Source organism: Fistularia commersonii, chromosome 3 (genome assembly GCF_037954325.1).
Source record: "Fistularia commersonii isolate RoL2024-O1a breed Wild chromosome 3, RoL_Fcom_v1.0, whole genome shotgun sequence".
Classification (NCBI taxonomy): Eukaryota; Metazoa; Chordata; class Actinopteri; order Syngnathiformes; family Fistulariidae; genus Fistularia; species Fistularia commersonii.
Genome location: NC_141286.1, coordinates 20655494 through 20676530, shown reverse-complemented (window position 1 = coordinate 20676530; position 21037 = coordinate 20655494). Strand labels below are relative to the sequence as shown.

Genomic DNA, 21037 nt, shown 5'->3' with positions numbered 1-21037 from the left:
AAACATCGTTTTGACCAGTTTTTCAATAATTAAAAACAACAAAAAACAGTTCTAGACTTGTATTGATACACCTTTTTTTAATCTAAGAAAAGGAAGAAAAAGGAGTGGCTGACTTACAGTGAAGGGCCGAGGTAGGCTTGGAATTTAGGCTTCATCATTTGAATTATTGATTCGTGTGTTGGCCTTTTCTGGTTGTAAAGTACTGAGAATTTTTCTTTCAAGCCAGGTTTTGTTTTTGTGTTGCTCCTGCTTTTCTCCTTTCGAATTCCACTCCCTTGGTGTTTTAGAGCCCATCTCTCGTCACCTCGCAGTTAAGCAGCCCTTGTCATCACTTCTTGTTCCGAAAGTCTTCGTCCAATCAGCTCCCTGCCTGTCTTGACATTTGCATCTGTCTTGTGCATTGCAATCACTTGGAATGGTATTTTAGTTTTGTCTTGATTTGTAATCAATCTCTGTTAGATCCCTTGTGTTGTATCCCTCAGATCGTGCTGCTTTTGAATTAATTATTTTCCAGTGTGTGTATTTTCTTATTTCTGAATTTTTAATGTATTTGGATCCTCAGGGTTCTTCCAAATGCATCAAACTGGAAAAAAACTATTCACATATGATTTCAAGTGAGGCATCAGTCAAAGAGAGCACCATTTGATAGAGACTTTTTGAATATTAGCCATATTTTCTTTTGGAATTTCAAAGGAGATGCAAGAAGTTGCAAAAATAAGTTGATGATTTTAAGGTTTAGAAGTAAAGGTGTGCTGTATAATTGTTTTTGTTGTATTTAAAATTGCATCCGCTCAGAAACATAAACAGATGTTCATATTAAACATGAGAATTTTCTTAAAACATGTCTTAAAACAAAGGGACATGTTTTATATTTTGCAAATATCACATGCTCAAAGGTCAGGTTCGCGGTGCAGCTTTCTCTTAAATGAAACCGCAAATAAGTCCGGCAGAGAATTTTTTTGTTTTTTACTCATAAAATGAGAAGGGGGGACTTCTTAAATGTCTTCGTAGCCCTCGGACTTGCCTGCCGTTGGGCGAGTTACTGCAAAGCCATTGAAAAGATATATTTGAACATTAATAAACTTTTGCTTGACAGTAAGGCTTGTGGCTCCAGGGTGAACTGATCTTTTGTTCAAGACGATATATTTTCTTTGAGGCATGAGGATAAATACCACTGTGATTTATATAACACAACACGTATATTGCGGAGGTCCAGCATACGGTCCATGTCATCTAAAACATTAAGAGTAATACTTTAAAATGCTGTAACTTTCCCTGACAATACATCCATCCACTATTATTGACTGTCAAACTCAATAAATTAAGAGTGAAAGGAAATCAGCAAGGAAGGAAGTCCAAGGTCAACGTCATTGGATCCGAGTATAGAAGCTAGTAAATGTTCCCAGGGTCGGGGTCGCCGGCCTGAGTCGTACTGTATTTGTCTGGCAGAGGACCTGCTGACATTCTCTGGATGTAAAAGAACAGTTTGTCTATAGCAACAAACACAATTGTCTCTGACAACTTTTCCATTCACCACCCTGCGTCAGGGGTGTTGTTTATAAAGAACCCAGAAGGTATCTTTTGGGATTTGTGCGATCGAGTTTCAAGAGGCCAGCTGTGTACAGTACTGCGACGGAGTTGGGTTTCCATGCGGAGGGGAAACAGCGAACACCAAATTCACTGGCATGCCTCTATCCATGTGACTGGATATTGTTCCCTGTCAGGTGTCATTTTACACCTCCTGAGTGATGGAGTCCTTTCCTGGAACACAGTAGACGGCACGAACCGGGGCAACAGAAGCTTACACAAGGGTTAACCCGAGACGGTGACAGCAGGCGCCATTTCTTCGCACTTCACGTAATGTTTATTATTAAACTGATGTTTCTCCTTAAAGAACACTGACACGGTCTCGTCTCTTGACATTTAAAAAAAAAGGATAGTATATATATTTATGTTGAATCGATAATGCAGATCTGTTTCCGTTTTGTTTTCTTTAGTAGCAGTGTTGAGGAATTGACCAAAATGAAGAGTCAATTCTTCACTACCAAACTTTAGTTGCTATTTACGTGAAATGAAATAGCAATTCAACACTTGTAACCTGTATGATATTCAGGAGCGCAATTTTGAAGCGGCTCAACTTTCTGGAACCGGGATCTTTCAAGAGCAAACGTAAACCTCAATCACATGCTATGCGATGTTGTCAAAGGACTATGGATGCTTAGTGTCATTAGCCTTGAGGGATTTCTACTGGATTACCGTTATCACCAGTATTTTTAGAACCGCAGAACTAAAGATTTCCTTTCAGAAGATTAATGAGAAAATTGTCAGACTTTATGTAACGGCGGTAAAACTTAATTTAGCTGCGTAGTCTCTTTTTACAATGCGGTTTTACTATTTTATGGCCAGGATGGGTAGCATAGTTGGTGTGAATGAAGAGATAGACAAAACTATATAAAGATGGAAATTTTGTTACATAAGCATCCGTCTGATATGATTTACAGTGTAAACAATGTAATTTTTTTTTTTATTTTTTTTTTATTATCATTATGGCTTTTTTATTATTTATTATTGTTATGTTTTACTTGAAACTCTGGCACAACAATTTCCTTTGGGATAAATAAAGTTGTTCTTATTCTTATTCTAATTTTTAATGGATGAAAATGATCAGCCCAGCTGCAAAACTGTAGTGAAATTAGCTCATAAATCACATGTATCATAAGACAGAATAATTCATTTAGTTGCTTCATTAAATGGTGAAATTGCACAGAAATAATATCCCCTGTAACTTGTTATCTACCGCTGGAGGTGAGAAAGTTCAACCATGCAAAATTTGCCTTGTGCTATGTATGCAGCTGCTTTCCCCCATTCATACAGGTGTCAAAATACAAAATAATAAAAACGGTCGAAATCTTGAGAAACTCAGTCAACACATTAACACCGTTAAACAGAATAATTGCAGCGTGCGCGATCCTGCTGCTGCATCCCATGCCGGGTGGTCTCAAGTTTTATGGCATACATTAAACCAGAGCAAACATAATCCATATTTAATATAAACAGTTGATATCAAACCACGTGGAAAATGTAATGTCATTAATATGAATCAATATGAAACAACAGTTCTCTGCTCTTGTTTGGGCACCTGTATAACTCCATGCCTCAGTGATTGTGCAGAGTGGAAGTTGTGTACTTTGTCTCAACAGCTGCAAAGGGTGAATGTCTATATATAAATGCATAAACCTATAAAACGGATCCAGATCACCTCGCGGTGACCTGATCCATGAGTTAGACATCGACCTTCTCTCTGGCTGTTATGCAAAAAAAAAAAAAAAAAAAAAAAAACCCTCCTCATGACAAGCTTGCTAATGGGAATAGCAAATAATACTCATTGCCCTTGGTGATTTTGGTCAAGGCTGCATTCTTGCTGGACTTGTGTTTTTCGGCATCTAAGCAAAGCACAGCCCGTCTGCTCCCTCTCTCTCTCTCTCTCTCTGTCATTGACTTGATTGATGAGCTGGTGTTTGTCCAAGAGTCAAGTAATTGCACCATCACAGACCCATTTAAAATATTTAGGCGTTGTTGAACATGTATGGCCCTGGTATCTGGTTTCAGACGCAGCCACCATGAAAGGCCTCCATAGCTGCAAACATTCTGTGACTGCGATAATCGTCCCCTGCTGACAGAGTTCATACTGAGAAAGGGACACAAGCGATGCACATTTATGTTTCCCAACATACAAATCTGCAGAAATGGGAGCTATCACCTCTCTGGGTGAAGTCAAAAAGAGCTTGTTTTTGTTTGTTTTCACCGTCTGGGTACACAATTTTCACTTTTAATTGGTTTATCTTTTTGCCTGAAATTACGTTTACTCTGCATTCAGAAGAGCCTCTTGGAAACAGCAATCAAGTAACATTATCTTTTAACAGAAAAGCGTTTTTCCATCTGAATGCCTGGGAAATTTTGAACGTTGAAAGTGTTGCAAAAAGAATACGGCAAAAATGCCGTTTTCTTGTATTCCTGTCAAGCTATTGGGGGTGAAGGTGGGTTTCAGATGGCTTTTGGTATTTTTATTTTTATTTTTTGCTATAGTTGAGCAAGCAGTAATCATTGTTTTGTGGCAGTACATATCAGCCATGCTTTCTGCAAAAAAAAAAAAAAATCAAGAGTCTTGAGAGTTGAGTTCTCCCCTCTTTTTTTTTGTTTCCTCTTCCATTCAGCGCATGAACCCAGCTTTTCTTTTCCCTCATCCATTTCTCATGGGATTCATCAAAATTTCAATCAATATTCATCTATAGGCAGATAACATTAGATTGCAATACACAGAGGTGAATTTTGAAGGTGACAGGAAATAAATGACGTGCTTCTATTTTGGCACTTCTTGCAGTAACAGTTTGAGGACAAAACATGACTTTTCAACTTCAATAGCTTAAAACTCATCAAATACACTAAAATATCAGTACAATTATTGTCTTATCCTCTGAAGACACTGACCCCAGACAGGTGTTCGTGCAACTAGGGAGATCAAAATTTCCCAAAGAGACCAAGCGCTTTTTCATGAAAATTAAAACAACTCGTCCACCGCACAGGCTGGCCACTTCGAACCAAATTATCATGATAATCAACACTGACCACCCTTCTTTTTAAATGGGTAAAAGCAGCCTTTTGACTCAAAATCAAGCTGGCTTGCAATGAGTCAGCACCCATTACAGGCAAATCCATTCTTAAGTTCAATTTAATCAAAAATGAACGTGTATTGTTTAGGATTCAAATCGGCAACCGTCAGAGCCGACAGAAATCCCATGTCGCTGTGTACGACTGAGCAATGTGTTTAAGATCTTTATTGAGCTGTACATAATTGCGTCCATACTAATAGACACAATTGTTTTGCTGTAGTTGTGAAATGTGATATTTCAGTCCCCTGAAAGGCACATACATTAAGATTAATAACATTTGGGGTTTAAGCCAGTGTCTATAATCCTGGATTGTAAAACCAAGATCCACTGGGTGTGGTTTTTACAGCATCTACACACCAATAAAACCCATAATTTGACAAAAGAGGAAGCAAAAGGCAGCAAGTGCAGCATTAGACAATTAAAAAAAGGATTTCGCGGAAATGAAAACCTTCCGACTCATTGTCAGGACCTGTAAATGTTCACTAATAGGGAGTGACCTCACCAAAGCTAGGTTCTGAATGCTTGAGCACACACAGCCTGACATCATTTGCGTGGCTGTAAAAGTGCCAGGAGAATGGAAATGTTTTTTTTTTTTTTGACGTGCAAAGTTATTTTAGACCTTTTTACTCGCACTGTGTCTCGCAGTCTTTGTCGTTTTCCATATGTTTTGCAGTTTCATTGCTCATCCCGATGATTTTTGGTCAGTTGGGTGAAGTGGATGATTATCGGATCGCCGAGCCATGTTGTATTTAGTGGGTGGAGACATCTGACAACCGCAGAGAGGACTCACGAATTGATATGGGGTTTGCATATATATTAAAAAGTAAAATATTCATAATGTTCACAGACAAATGTTCTCCTTCGGAGGAAAAAAAAAAACACACATCTCCAAAAAACTTGTTTTCTGCATTTTTATTGAATATATTATATTTTTTCTTTGATCAACATTGCACATATTCCATTTTCAATCACATCTCATATTGCTGTCTACAAGATGATATGAATGTAGAAAATCTAGAAGTTGAAAGGATTTACCAAAAAATAAATTAAATAAAATTAACAGAAGAAGAAAACAAAACAAAAAAAAAAGAGAGTTAGGGACAGGAGTGGTGAGGTCCAAAGATACAGAAAGAGAGTTAATGACAGGAGCTTCTTCATAAGAAGAATATAAACATACCTTGATTTAGGATGCATTATTTTTAAAACAAAGCATCATGCAGAATAAAAGCAAGGCTGGCCAAAACTCACATGAACATTTTTTTTTTTAATACCTGGACGGTAGAAATATTTTACATGGTCGTTAACTGACTGTCAGTCACACCCACCACCACCACCACCACCCTTTTTTTTTTTTTAAATGACAATGATCACCTTCCATTGTCACAAGTGGAGGAAAAAAATCATTGTGAAATGAGAAGTTTCAATGTAAAGAATGTATACGGTGTCTGATGCAGGAAGAAAAAGAAAACCAAATACCAAAACAAACATCACTAATGATAGCATCAAGGTACCATGTATTTCCGCACATTCGGTGAATGTGAGAAACAAACTGAGTGGATTAGAATTAATAATACCATTTCCCTTGCTGACCAAACTGCACCAGCTTGCATGGACACTCTGTAATTCTCTGACTATTAACCTGTCAAATTTATATCTCAGCACAATATAATCTGGCTTTATTTTGTTTTCTGATGGGACTTTCTATACCCGGTGACCTTCCATCAAGCACTCATGGCATGTAGCCCTGTAACAATAAAACAAATACATAAATAAATAAGTATCATCCAATGAGTTTCTCAGATCAGGTAAAAGCAGTTTGTTCCTTAAATTGGTAAATCCATGGACTTTTCACATCCTTTCTATGTTTTGGTACTTCTGGTCTTTTGTGAGAGTTGCTCATTGAATCATTTGTTGAACGTAAAACATCCGCGCCTGTTTATGAGGCATCTTTGTGTTTTGAAAAGTTGTTAAATTGAAGATGTGTTTAAACATAATTGTGGCCCCATGCACTGCAACCCAAGACAACACATGCAAATGACAAAAAAAAAAACAAAACATAATCAGCACCTGAAAGCACATGCCGTATGCAAGAGAACATCCATGTTTTGCTTTATGAATTGTTAATACATTTAAAAATATATGTTTGTTGCAAGCCTTGGTGCTTTGCTATTTTTTTTTTTTCCAATTAACATAAGTAATGTGAATCATTGCATCACATTTCATGTAACAAGTTCTATCCGAGTCACTGGCTACCTCATTAGGGTCAGTGTAATTCTATCCAAAAGCCCTGGATCCTACTATTATGAAACATTAAAATGTTGTTGTAACGGTGTTAAAAATGTCCTTCATCTTTCTCCCCGAGGCCGTAGCTGGCGCCGGTGTGTTACAGGAGTGCCTTTCTCGAATGACAAACAAACCGCTCGCTTCGGTTTAGTCCAGTACACAAGGGCAAACTGCAGCCTCCGAAGTTGAATGAATAGTGTCGGTGAAATTAAAACATTATCATGTTTTAAAGGAAGGGTTAAAAGCAGTGTTGTTGTTGTTGGATCACATCAGATTGCAGAGGGGTGAATAATAAACTGACCATTGGGTCAAGATTGGATTTGAACATATCATGGTTTGTGCATATGAGAGGAAACAAACTTTCGTTTTTTATTTTATTTTTTTTGAAACTGAGAAACGTGCAGCCACTCTAACCAACGGTCACGTGCATTTGTACCGGTCGTACCGTGTTTTTCAGTGCGTCCAGACCAAAACCAAATGTGATTACATAAGAAGATGTTACTAAAGACAAAAGCAGGGATGTGACTAATAACTAGGTAGAGAGCTAAATGTAAACCATGCAAACAGAGTGAATCCCACCCTGATATCCCTGAATTCGTGGAGAAGATGATAAAATGAACAGAGCTTCGTGAATCTCTGGCAGATGCGATGAGGCCCAACGCAAACGTTTGGACTCTCCAATGTATCTGGGATGCCTAAAAAGAAATATTACAGCACTGATGGTTGTCTTGGTTGGAGGTGCAAAAAAGAGGGGTGGTTATCAAATCCTGAGAAACAGGAGGTAAGTGTTTACTAGTGTTACGCTCATAGGCAATGAGGAAAAAAAAAACATTTACATTGCAATCAAACCAATGTGTTTCCTGTTCAGAGTCAATCGGGCAAGTTATTAAACGAAATTCAACATCACATTAGACTCTGCTTTCTCATGAGATCATGACCGTGGTGATAACCCACTAGTAAATGACCGCGGCGTATTTAAAACGATCCATCGACCAAACCAAATCGTCGAGATGTCAAATATTTCGATTAGTTCAAATACTACCAGAATTAAACATCAAGATGGAACTAGTGTGTTATTCTTTGTTTATGTGACTTATAGAAACCTTGTTGTCGGCTTTGGAATTTCTACTTTTTCCCCCAAACTGAACCACAGGCAGGCAAAAGCTATACTTATTGTATTTGCAGGAAAGAGTACTGATTCTTTTTCAGAAATTTGCATATTCTACGTCACTGCACCTCATACACCACGCTTACCATAAGGTGATTAAGACATAAAGCAGTTTCCTGGTGTTATCTGTTGCCGTGGAGGTTAAAGCGCACTACATTCCCTTACACTAATGCATTGGTTTTTAAGGATGTGTGTGTCTACGGTGCGTAATATCAAACTGAGCTGTAGGAAACGTCAGCTGCGCTGCCTGGGTGCATTATGAAGATATCAGGCTTAGTCTTCTACACTGTTACACTGGAAATGTAACTCCGCTCTCAGAGGCAAAAAGAAATTCTTCGATCCAATAAGAAGTGAAGCCGAGGTTACAGTTTCGTTTGGAGAAGCATTGGAATATTTATTTTAACCTGTCCATTTGCGGCATTTAAGTCAAATCCTTCTTTACATCAATAAAATAATGAAATAAGTGCATAAATAAATGAGATGAACGGCTGTGTGCCGAAGGGGTAAATGCTTCTGAACTTGATTTAAATGATATAAGGAAACTACATTTCCTGAGCATATTTGACAACTTGATAACCGAATGGGCGCCACTATCCAAGACATGCTCTATGTCGCATCACAATTTTTTGACTTACATGGCCAGTGAGTGGGCGATGCTCCACTTGACTGTTATATGTTGTTATTTTTGAAGACTTTTTTTTTTTTTTTTTAAATTGCCACCAGGGCGTCATAGCACTGAGAAGCAGTGTGCATTGTTTTCTGGAATAACTAATTTAATGGTTTTTCTTTATTTGATAAATACAGATTTATTCAAATACTTTGTTTTGTATTATTTCACCAGGACCAGTCATGGTTGTAAATTCCAGTATCTACAACCTGGCAAGGAAAGCACTTTGGTGAAAATCTAATTTAAAGAAAAAAAAAGAAAACGCTTAAAATATGTCAAAACTTCACAGCTTCTTGTCACTTGGTCCAGCAGAATCACTCCCACCCGTACCCTGACTAGTTATCTCAACAAGTTCGGATCCATAGCCTGTCTATCACAGGAAGGAAAAACTATTTGATAGAATAACATTGGATAAAATGTCTGAAAAACACTTTTGGTTGGTTCAATTTTTAACAGGAGCTCCTGGTTTGAGCGCACGAGAGTCCGCTGGACAATGTTATTCTTTGGTTGCTATGATAAGACTACCTGTACTAACCATTGATTTGACATTTCTAGAATGCACTTTTTGGGTTTGCTGCTTGGACTCTGTATATTTTCCCAAACTATTCTTAAGAGTGAATAGTTTTTGTTAGAACAGTCAATCAGCAGTTACATAGTAGTGAATGTAACATCGCATTAATAGTTGTGGGTAAATTGTTGGCAATTGTGGGAAAATTGTCTATTATCGAACCTTTACAAAACCTCCAGCGATTAAGAAATCACTTAATCTGTTGAGGGTTATGTTTGTGTTGTATTAAATTTCTATTTAGAGGCTTTGGTTTTTTTTTTTGTTTTTTTTTTTGTTTTTTTTTTTAGAAAAATCTGATGTTTTTCATGGGGAAAGTCATTTAAAATCTAATTGTAGCCATTTCTCTCTGAACATTGGTCTCTTAGTTGTTTCTGCCTGAAACCACGCAGTGACACCAAAGAAGACATTTTTAATGCAAAATCATTATTTAGCCTGCTTTTTCCCTTTAGAGCAACTTCACTCCCTTTCTAAAATCTGACATTTCTTCCCTATCTCATGCTTAAACAAAGAAAAAAAGAAAAAAAAAGTGCTGGGTAAATCTCCTCCAGCCGGCAGCTGCAACACCTTTGAAATACTGTGAATGTCGTTCCAGTCAGTTTTTCAGCTCTGAGGTGATTATAATTATAATTTTCACCTCTCACCTCATTCTGAGTGTTACCCAATTTCCCCACCAGGGTTTGAGCTACAGTACAGAGTGAGCAGGAAAAAAAAAGGGAAACATATACTGCTGCAGGGTTTGCTAATACATCACCAGCCACCACTACTTTTAACCCAAACAACACATTATTCATAATAAGCTAGTGTTTACCTTCTGGGTTCCTGTCTGAAAACAGACCAACTCTGTTTTGTCTGCTTAAAAGTACTAGTTTAGTATTAGAAATGTTATGTCACTTTCTCAGTGCATTTATAGAAAATGACAAACAGCATTATTAGATTCAAGTAAATATTGTGAGTATTCATTTCTATTTATCCATGTATCTCCAACCAAATGATTTTATAGACCCCACAAATCTGCGTTCCTATTACCTGTTCACACAGTTTTTTTTAAGGATCTAATCACAAAAAATCACAACAGTTAAACTTTGTCATTTTATCATTTATATTCATGACTACCAGTTCAAAAAAAAAAAAAAGAAGAAATTTAATATGTTTCAGTCTGAAGACGCTTCTTCTCCATTTCCCTCTTAAGATGCGATCAATTTCCACAGGCAAATCTCGGTTATAATTATAACCTTCCTAATTAATAGGAGAATCTTCCAAACCTCTCGAAAATCTATCCTCAGGTTGCGGTTCTCTGATCAGTCAATGAGAGCTGCTGTAAGCGAGGCCACGGTGTCAGACGGGGCCGACATAATTGCAGCCTCAAACCGGATATATTTTAATTAATACATCGAGCCAATGGCTTGTGGAAGGTCCAGTTAAACAGATTTCTTTCAGGCTCATTTGTTGCTCATTTGTTGGCTGTGGTTGGATCAATTGAATCCTGTACTCTGTTAACCTGTGGACATTTAACTTTTGAGCTTCAGCAGTCAACTGCAGATTTGTGATACTTAGAAGGCGTGGCTAAACACGGATCAATCTTCACGTTGTTGCCTAGGTTTTTTTTTTTTTTCTTTTCTTATGCAGCCTTATCCAATAGTTCTCACACTAGAAAGGTCTTCGGATTTTCGTGCTTCTCGGATTCAGAACAGCTTGTGCTTTAGGAATCTAACCTCACGTGTGACTACAGTAGCATCACTTTGATATTTTCCAACTGATATATAGTATTTTTTACTAAACGGAACGGCTAAGGAACTATCTTAACTGCACAGCATTTTAAACTACCTGCTTTCTTATTAGATGAGGTAGCTTCGTCCAGCCGGCGATAAATAAACCTGTCTGTGTTTTCACTTGTTTATCACGAAAAGGGGTGAATCATCAGTAAAAGGTGTCCCAAAACATGTTCTGTTTTCAAGATCTTTGCTATATTTATTTGAACTGATCTGAACATTGCATACAAATGCTTGTTCTGTACTATTTCCTCCCTCTATGTCCTGTCCAGTAAATACAGCCACCAAAGTGTCACATTGACCGACGAGTATTTGTTTTTTTTTTTTTGGTTTAAATGTAACATACAGTAATACGTTAGAAACAACTGAGGACACACCTGACTGGCCAGTTGGAAACGGGGATAAATTATTTTAATATAGCAACTGGGGAAAAAAAAATAAAATCGAGCATCTCAAAAACTAGGGTGTTGTTTCCTAAGAGTTTGTGTGATGATATCTTGGTTGAACCGTTTGATTAAACTGTGGTCGGAAAATTTTATCGCGTGTGTTAGTGCATCTATAGTTGTTTTATAATCGTCATTTTTGTTGGCTGTACTTTTTGGATGAAGCTTTTAGGGTTGTTGAGTGAGTATCTCTTAAGTTTCCACTGCTTTTGTTTTATAATACGTGTTCATTAACTTTACCGTTTTTAGTCTTTTTTTTTTTTTTTTTTTTTTTTGTGGTTCTCCGGAGATTGATGAATATTTTCTCCCTCACTCATCTGGGTTTTATCAAATGAAGTGACGACAATACTGATACCTGATATCACCCTGTCCTTTCATTTTCCTTTTGAATTACAATTTTTTTTTTCCTTTTGCTCTTTTCATTGCCATTTCTCTTTTCCACCAAGTAACTTTGTAGATTTGACAGTTGAATCCCTAAACTCTGCAGGAGTTTAATCTGGTAAAAATGTCCCACCTAATAAAAACATCCTCCTCAAAAAGACTTGGCAAGTAAACTACTGACATCAATTTTTAATCTATTGTGGCTATCTGGTGGTTACACGTTTTTCAGACACGAATGAAATATTTCAACATTCAGCAAACAGCTCTTCTGAGGGATAACATTATTGAGGTAAGTACAGATACAAATTCTCGGAAAAAAAAGCGCACAAGTGACTTTGGATTTTCATCGGGAGACCAAAAAAAAAAAAAAAAAGACACATTGATCGAGGGCTCTGACTTCAAGCTTCCTAAGGACCATTACTCGGAACGAAATGATGCGAAATAAATCACGAAAAATAAATATGATTGATATGAAAAAAAGTGTCATGTCAGAGGACTTTCAAACTTTATTCATCCACGGGAAATATTGCAGGTCTAAGAGAGGTAAGAAAATCCAATGCATCACTACCGAAGCAGCACAAAAACGTTAGCAACCTCATGATTTGGTATGAAAAACGGATAAATGGGTGAATTTTTTCAAGCGCTGTATAAAAATAAATAAGTTAATTGACGAAAACATGAGAATGGTAGAGCAGCATTCACAACAATATGAGGATCATATCAGCGAGGACCAAACAAACACGTGTGAATATGGGCGATGGTCGTAACAGTCAAATAAAGTCTCTATCTGCGACACATTGTAGGACACACAAGTATAAACGTCTGCTATTTACATTGTTTCCTATTCAGTGTGCATCTATATCACAACATTTTTCCAGAAGTCCACAACATACAATAAACTCAGGGTTTCACCTTTGGTTATGTATTTATCAAGGCTAGGTTTAAAAAAATATAGAACACACGTCCATGTTACTTTGCATACACTTAAATTCAGAGTGAAAACATATCAACAAAGCAGCTGGTCAGCTCTAAATTTGCATCTGAGAAAACAACCTACGTTATTTCATTTTTACGATGATGAATCTCAGGCGATGGATGTTTTCTGTGGCAGATATTTATGACTGTGTTTAATGTGCCTGACATCTTTGCTTTAGTGTGAGTGGATTTTAATGTGAGAGGATGTTCTGCTGATGGATATCGGTCAATATTTACCGTGTTATTTCTCACCTGGCCCCCGACACACTCCTCGAATGTGAATTTTCATGTGTTGTGACACAATGTGAATTGAGAGAGTTTGTCACCAGCATTTGAGTGAACCAGTCAGGTCAGCCTTGTTTGGTTGACAATATGAAACAGATAAAAAATAGATCAAGTCATCCTGCCCACTGCATGTGAGCAGAGAGCAAACTCACCATTAAGTAACCGATGACGCCTACTAAGTCGACTCAACTAAAACATTATGTCGACATTACCACCAGATTTTACTCTCTATCATATTAAAATATTCACATCTGCTCCGTACAAGACACTTCTTCACATGTAAAGAAAACAACTTTGAACTTGTATAAGTCTCTTAGTATCATCTTTTCATACATCTGCTCATGTGTAGTAATTAAGGCAATCATTTTGGGCCACAACTTACTCATCTGCCAGTCCAACCCTCGAGGATTTGTTTACTGAAGTCCTACAGGAGAATTCAGTCTCTTCTCTGAGTCCCGTCCAGTTGTTGGTGCTTTTCCTTGTCCGTTTCATACCCAAGATGACCGGTTACAATGTTTTGCTTGTCCTCTGCAATTTCCAGAGATGTAGGGCTACTCCCGCTCCCTGTAACTGGCAGAGCTGCAAGAGAAAACAGGAAACGGATGCAAATCTATCAACATTCTTGAGAAAACGTCACAGTTTTGTTGGCCAAACGGCAAAACTGATACCGCACGTGTTTTTCTTTCCCTGCTCAGAGGTTTGGCCGAAGGGTCACATGTCAGATAGTCATCAGGTTCTTTTGCTTGCAGCTCTAACAAGGGGACCCGTCTCAAATTACCGCACATGTACTTCAAATGTGTCCGGGGCAATAGAAATACGCAGAGCAGCAATCAAGTAGGACATTGCGATGCAAAACATTGGGAAAAAAAGTTTGTCTGATTACGAAAAAAAAAAATAAAAGGTCCAATATTGTAGGGATGCAATGGATAACCACACATTAAATGTATCACAATAGGACCATGAAAAAAAAGCACTTCATCCAGCTGGAGTTTAATAGTGCGGTAATCTCTAAATAATAGTTGACAAACTCCGGAAAGGGAGAAAAAGAAGGCAAGCAAGGCTCCTTTTAGATAGTTTGATCATCTGAGTGTCAGGAGACACTTTAGATTGGCAACTAAAAATGCATTTTAGACATCCCCCAAACCCAGTGACATCGGTATTCTCAACACCACAAATTGCCAAGCACCATTCCATAGAACGCTAATACAGTATATCGTAACTTTTCATTAACTCTTCCATTCTGCTCTGTATAAAGTAGTAGGATTTCATGCGGAAGAAAGAAATTGTTCCCCGTTTGTCTCACTTGTCATATGATGTTCACACTGAGGGAAGTATTTAGACTGATTTCTTAATACCTGGAATGACCTGCCAGGAACAAGGGAACAAACACTTTTCGTTTTAAGACGCGATTTAAAAAATTCAGTCTTTCATGCTTGATTTTTATTGACATCACAGAGTTTCATTAAAGTCGTATTTTCGAACGGTTTTATCCGGTTTTAATTTACAAGACTGCAATGAAACGCAATCTTGTAGTACTACCCAACGTGATCAGTTTACCGTTAAAAGGACCTCAACTTCCAGTTAAAACAGTGACTGGTGCCATCAAGGGTTAATAATATTTAGTTGCAAAATTCCAGGCCTTTCTAGCATGAGACAGGCTGCCTCTGGAAAGGCAAAACAGGCTAAAAGTTCTAAAGAGGCCAAAACACCCAAAGGTCAGAACACAAAAATAGACTAACTTTACAACAAAGAAACATTTGCAACCAACCTGCAGCAACACGTTGCACAAAGACAACCAAGGAACAGATGCTAATTCCCAGTCAGGCCCCTGTATCCGTGTTTGCAATTTTTATTTCACTGCATTTCAGTCTTCATGAGGTGTTTATGTTATTTGGTTTACCCACCCGTGGCGTGAAACATTTCACAGAATTACCGCTCTGTGTCTTTTGCTATTTGTGCTTATTAAGATACAGACTATTAGATACAAGCAGCCTCTTTAACCAGAGCAGCTGTTGTATAATTCTCCACCTCAATAATTTGAGGATTTCCACACAGTCTCTAAGGAGTTTGAGGCATTTTGTATGCAATCATAGCTGCAGCAGGAACAAGACAATTACAGCAAACAGGCTGAGTGCTTTTATCTAATTCATAGTTTGCGCTTGTAGTCATTGTCTCCCAGGTATAACCTGGTCAGTTTACACGACATGGCATTCATGCATTCATATTCTCTCAGGAGAAATTAAGGTCGCGTTAAGGGGATTTCAGGGAAATCGTGCCATACTGGACAACATCCTCCTCTGCTGCAGCCAAACAGCTGATCCACACTCAGATCTCCACTGGGCTTTTGCAACTATTCTCAAACTAAACAATATGGAGACCTTAAATTATGATAAGGTTACGGGTTGATATCATTGAAACAAACGGTAATTTGTCCCCCAGTGAGAGCCCGAATAATTAAAACGAGCGACAAGTTGTGTTCGACACCTCGATTAGGACGTTCTCCCAACAAAAATAGGGCTTGATAGCTCCGCAAATTGAAGAAATCCCCACTAAATTTAAGGGATAGATTGCCAGGTAGTTTATCGCTGGCTTATTAGATCAGTTCCTTAGTGGACTTCACATTAAGGGATTCATTTACAGTTTTCAACTCCCATATACGTCGCATTAATGCTCCGCTGATGCACCCCATGCTTTTTCTTTTTGGCTCCCATTTAGTATTTTTCAAGACACCTCATGGTTTCACTATTAATAGTAGTTTTAATTCCATGTTTGATTCCAATTACATTAGTTCGCCCTCAAAACCAGTTTTTAAGTCCGCCTTAACAAATACAAAATTTTATGTGTCTATCAAAAATTGTCTATACTTAGGTTGTGGCAACTGAGGGTGAGTTCTTATTTTCAGATATTTGAATTACATTAAAACACAAACAGGCAATGACTATAGGTCACAATCAGCACTTCAGTCATCTCCTCTTTGAAATGTATTTTTCTACGGATTTCTACAACAACCAGTTGAAAGATTAAATACTTTTCACTATGTTATTTTGAACAAAACTACTGCAAAATTCAGTGATACGTTCTGAACTGAGGTGTCTGTGCAGGTTCTCAGTCTTCCAGGTCATGGTGATTTCTTGTCGAAATCTTCTTGTCGTGGCAATTTAACAAAATTAGGGTGTTGCACTTTTTGTGACGGATTAGGTTTTTCAATTTGATTTCCATCTTATCCCATTTTCATGCAAGTATGATATTCATATTATTTCTTTAATACAAAAAGTGGGGAGATATCATTTTACCCAATAAATCTAGACTAAGCTTGTTCTTCAGTTGAAAAAAAAAATGTCGAAATCATTTTTCGGGACAATGAAAGTTATTTTCTGCTCATTGAAACCACCATAATTTTTTTTCCTCAATTTTCATTAGGATTAGTTTATTAGGAATAGGTTTAGATTCTTCTTTAATTCTATTGTTTTTAATGTAATTTAATGTCAGATCAATCTTACTTGAATCAATGGGCGAATCGTATTCATCTGCATTTTAGCTCGATCCCTACTAAGCTCATACGGTCAGTCTTTGACAGTTAATTTTGGATCATCACCGCCACGCACGTTTTTTTTTGTTTTTTTTTTCCTATGAGGCCCAGTAATCTCGCATGATGAGCAGCCTGTCCCAATCTAGGAGGCAGCTGCTTCTCATTACAGTCTCAGCAATAAACCCAGCCATAGAACATTAACAGTTACATTTTCATCAGGGATCCTGTGACATCTGACGGACTCCCAAAAGTAGCACCTGTGCTTGACTATCTTGACTAGCTGAACAGTGGGCTCCACTTGCGAGGTTGCACTTCCAAAACAATCCTCTCATTTTTCATCACTTTAAACTGCTTCTCTTCAACTGCAATACAATAACATAAGCGATGATGTGTCCGACCCTACGATTGCGCGCGGGCCGAGGCGCTTTTACTTTCCGTGCCCGAGCATTTATTCAGCTTCTCTGGCCCTGCCAGCTTAAAACAAAGCCGATAGCACCGGGTTAAACCCGTTCAGCTCAATGAGAAGTTTTCAGGTGACAACCCCTGAGCCCGGTAGCCCATCTTTCACTGTGATTGGCTTTAAAATCAACCCCGGAGCTTGTAGGGACCGGATTCGTGAGACTGGCCATCGCAAAGCCTGCAGATTGGGGCGATTTATATACCGTAGCTCAGATATCAACAAACATGCATTTCACTATACTTGTATTGCTCACGTTGTAGGAGAAATAATGGAAAAAGGGGATTGATAAGATCTTCCGATAGAGTGATGACGCGGTGGCATGATCCCGTTTTGAGTTTGCGTGATCTCCCAGTGTCGCGTGTTCTCTGGTGAGTGAATGTTGTCTGACTTTATATGTCGCCCTGCGATTGTCTGGCACCCGGTCCACAGTGTACCCTGCCTGTCGCCCGATGACAGCTGGGATAGGCTCTCGCATTCTCCGTGACCCTGAGTGCCGGATAATTGGCAGGGGATGGATAAAGTGGAAATCTTATTAATGCACTATTTCAGCATTTTCCTTGCAGACGTGTACTTTTAGCACAAAATAGACACGTCTTCAATCATAGAGGCAATGACAAGTGGAGTATTATCACAGTACGCTGCATACAGTGACCTCTGTTCTCAGAGCCACAGATTGATTTATACATCTGGTCTGAGCATTTGTTTGGCATTTTGGTCATTTCAACAAATGAAAGATTATTCAATATGCAGAAGGTAGGAAGAAAATTGTCGGCAGTGTAACTGTAGTGCGACTTTGACAAACCGCTACGTTTGAATGGCCATAAAACCTGCGATAAGGAATTATAAATCAAGCTATATGACATAAGTACCAAATAAGGGCTGCAAAAACTATTTCCACAGAAAGACACACCTTTTCTCCCAGTACTATGGGATATTACAGAGACTGGAAATCTGTAGGAAGTGAGGGTAATCAAGGTATGTCTTTGTCTTTAAATCAGTGAGCCTTGTGCCAATTTTTATGACGCCATTCACACAACTATGTATGGCTCTCATGCTTTTAAAAGACCCCGTAAAGTAAGTGATATATTCCATATAATTCAGAAGCATAGTGCTGGTAGGAAAAACCTGGGTCAAAGTTTATTACGATCAAAAACAGCACTAGTCTCTGAAAGTAATTTGTTATCTAGTAATATGAGGGAGAATTTATGATTAATTCAAATTTAATATGTCAACCTTCCCTGAATAACAGTGACTTGCAGCACATAATTTACTGTACTGCAATATGAAGAGGCTATGCCTGTGCAAGGACAAAGTGCATAATGATTCGGTTTTACTTATATCTATGCATGAATTAGTAATGTTAGAATAACAGTGGGCAGTAGCAAAAAATCTGAGAGAAAAGAGAAACTAAAATGAAGAAGAACAGCAAGGAATTGGGTTGATGTTACAAGAAATAACCCAGGAAATTAAATTAAAAAAATCTGAAAATTCTTGGCAAGCCATTGTTATATGAACAAGATATTACACTCCAGATAATTCTAATTGTTGTTGTGTTTGTTGTGTCCAAATGTTCTTAAAAGTGATTTCTTTTAAGGGCTTTAACAAGCACTTATAGTGACATTTAAAATCTTTCCCATTTGGTCGAGGGCATAATCACTTAGATTTATATTCATTAAAAAATGACCATATAAGGTCACAGTTGGAGGGCTTTTGGCTTGAGCCCAATTTGGTCAGTAATTAATTAATGCTTGACATGGCATTTACTCAAATAATCTAAAGTGTATGCGGATGTCTTGACTCACAGTTCAGCAACAGAGGGCAAATATTGGCACACGAGCTAAATCTGAACAAATCTGTGTGGCGCCTGAAGTTATTATTTTTTATTCGTTCACATTATAACTCCGAGGTCACAATTCTGTTGTTTGCACTGATATAAAGATGTGGAATTATAAAAAAATATACTTCACAATTTCTGGGTATATCAGTTACGTCTTTTAGGCTCACACTGCACCAAAAACAAATCACAAATCTAAAAACAAATCACAAGGTTGCAGTCTTTAAACAAGTTTTTTTTTTTTTTGTAAGAGGCAAGCATAATTCTTAAGTGGTTAGAAAAAGCTGCAAATCCACATTAAAGAAACATGGGCCAGTGTTTCCGATGCGTCTATTTGGCAGCTTAATGAACGGTGCTGAGTAGAGAAGAGACGCCAGAAGCAGAGACACCAAGAAACCATCCAAAAAATACACAAGTTTTGAGCAAAGATCAGAGCTTTTCCTCCAGGACTTACTGGTGCAATGAGACATGCTTGGCCTCTGGCCGCGAGGTTTCGGCGTCATTTGTGCTCTGCTTTTCAGTTTAGCATGCAACACGTTACTGAGCTTGGTGCAAAACAGAACAACTGTCAACTTGCACCATATCACTTTATTCCGACCAGAGGAGAACAATTCTGACAGATTGTACTTATTAAACTCCCTTGAAAATATTTTCTCTGAGTGTTGTTAAAAAACTCTACAAGCTTCTGATCTGCATGTCACCAGCACCCGGGCAACCATCAGCACAAGCGCTGAAAGTTAATCACTTTTGCAGTTATATGATGAAGCTTCAGCGTATTTTCTTTGATCAGAATTACTGTTCTTCGCTAAAAAGTAAACAACAAAAGGATCCCAAATCACGGGTCTTCCAACTTGTTTCACCGAAAAAAAAATAGACCCAGTTTGATTTTGGATGGGTATTCATGTCTTGATTAAGAGTTGACACCAATTAATCCAAGAGGTGACCTTTTAATGAAATATTAGAGACTGATTTGAGAGGGTTTTTTTTTCTCCATTTTTTTGTAGGTCGGACATGTTTTAGATAGCATCAGTCATTCATTGAATTCTTCAAGCTGAATATCTTCTCCCTCCATATAATTATCATTTTTATTATTACATTTCTTGTATAGAGCAGTTTGAAATAATAAAAAAGTATATATCATAAATATTATATGTGTATATATATATGTATATATATATATATATATGTGTGTGTGTGTGTGTGTGTGTGTGTGTGTGTGTGTGTATACAAATATATATTTATATTGAGAGAGATGAGAACAACTTTATTTATCCCAAGGGAAATTGTTGTGCCAGAGTTTCAAGCAAAAACACAACAATAATAGTAGGAAGGAGGGAAGAAATACAATAAAATATAAATTGTCAAATATATATATATATGTGTGTGTTTGTGTGTGTATATATATATATGTGCGTGAGTATATGTGATGTATGTGTGTGTGTGTATATATATATGTATATATATATATGTGTGTGTATTTATATGTATGTGTATATATATATATATATATATATATATGTAATGGTGGGTGTATATATATTATCATTATCATATCACAATAATAATAATTATAATGATTATTATTATTATCATAAATTTATATAAGTAGCTATAACTAACAGTTTGATATCATTGGCATTTCAACCAGTGTGGCTAACTTTACAAACAGAATGCAGCCCTCTGGCCAAAGCTGCTGCATGGCCTTCTGAAGTTTGTCCTGGCGTCCTCTACTGCATCGGTGGTCCATTTCTTATATGCGTGACCAATTTATGTCAACTGATTTGTGAAATTTTCCCTACAACACGACACATTGCCCATAAAACCTTGTCCTCGTCATCGAATGCCATAAACGCCATGAGAACTGGGTAAAGAGATAACGTTGGGGGGGATGTTACACGCTCACAGCTGTGTGTCGATAACTGAATGGATGAACATCTTTGCATGACGTGGCAATGCACCTCCTCGCCCTGTTGTCCTAGAAATCACTGTGACGCTACCGCAATTA

General features: G+C 37.7%; 1 protein-coding gene across 2 annotated transcripts in view; it reads right to left on the bottom strand.

The window, feature by feature from the left end:
• kcna4 (potassium voltage-gated channel, shaker-related subfamily, member 4) overlaps positions 1–21037 on the bottom strand; it is a 107205-nt gene that overhangs the window by 48116 nt on the left and 38052 nt on the right. Inside the window, exon 2 of one of the 2 annotated variants that reach the window (XM_086144040.1) lies at positions 5568–13788. The exons of the other annotated variant lie outside the window; for it this stretch is intronic. The gene's annotated coding sequence lies outside the window, so the exon portion shown is untranslated. Of the gene's footprint in view, positions 1–5567; positions 13789–21037 lie in introns of those variants that run through there. 2 annotated transcript variants of the gene reach the window in all.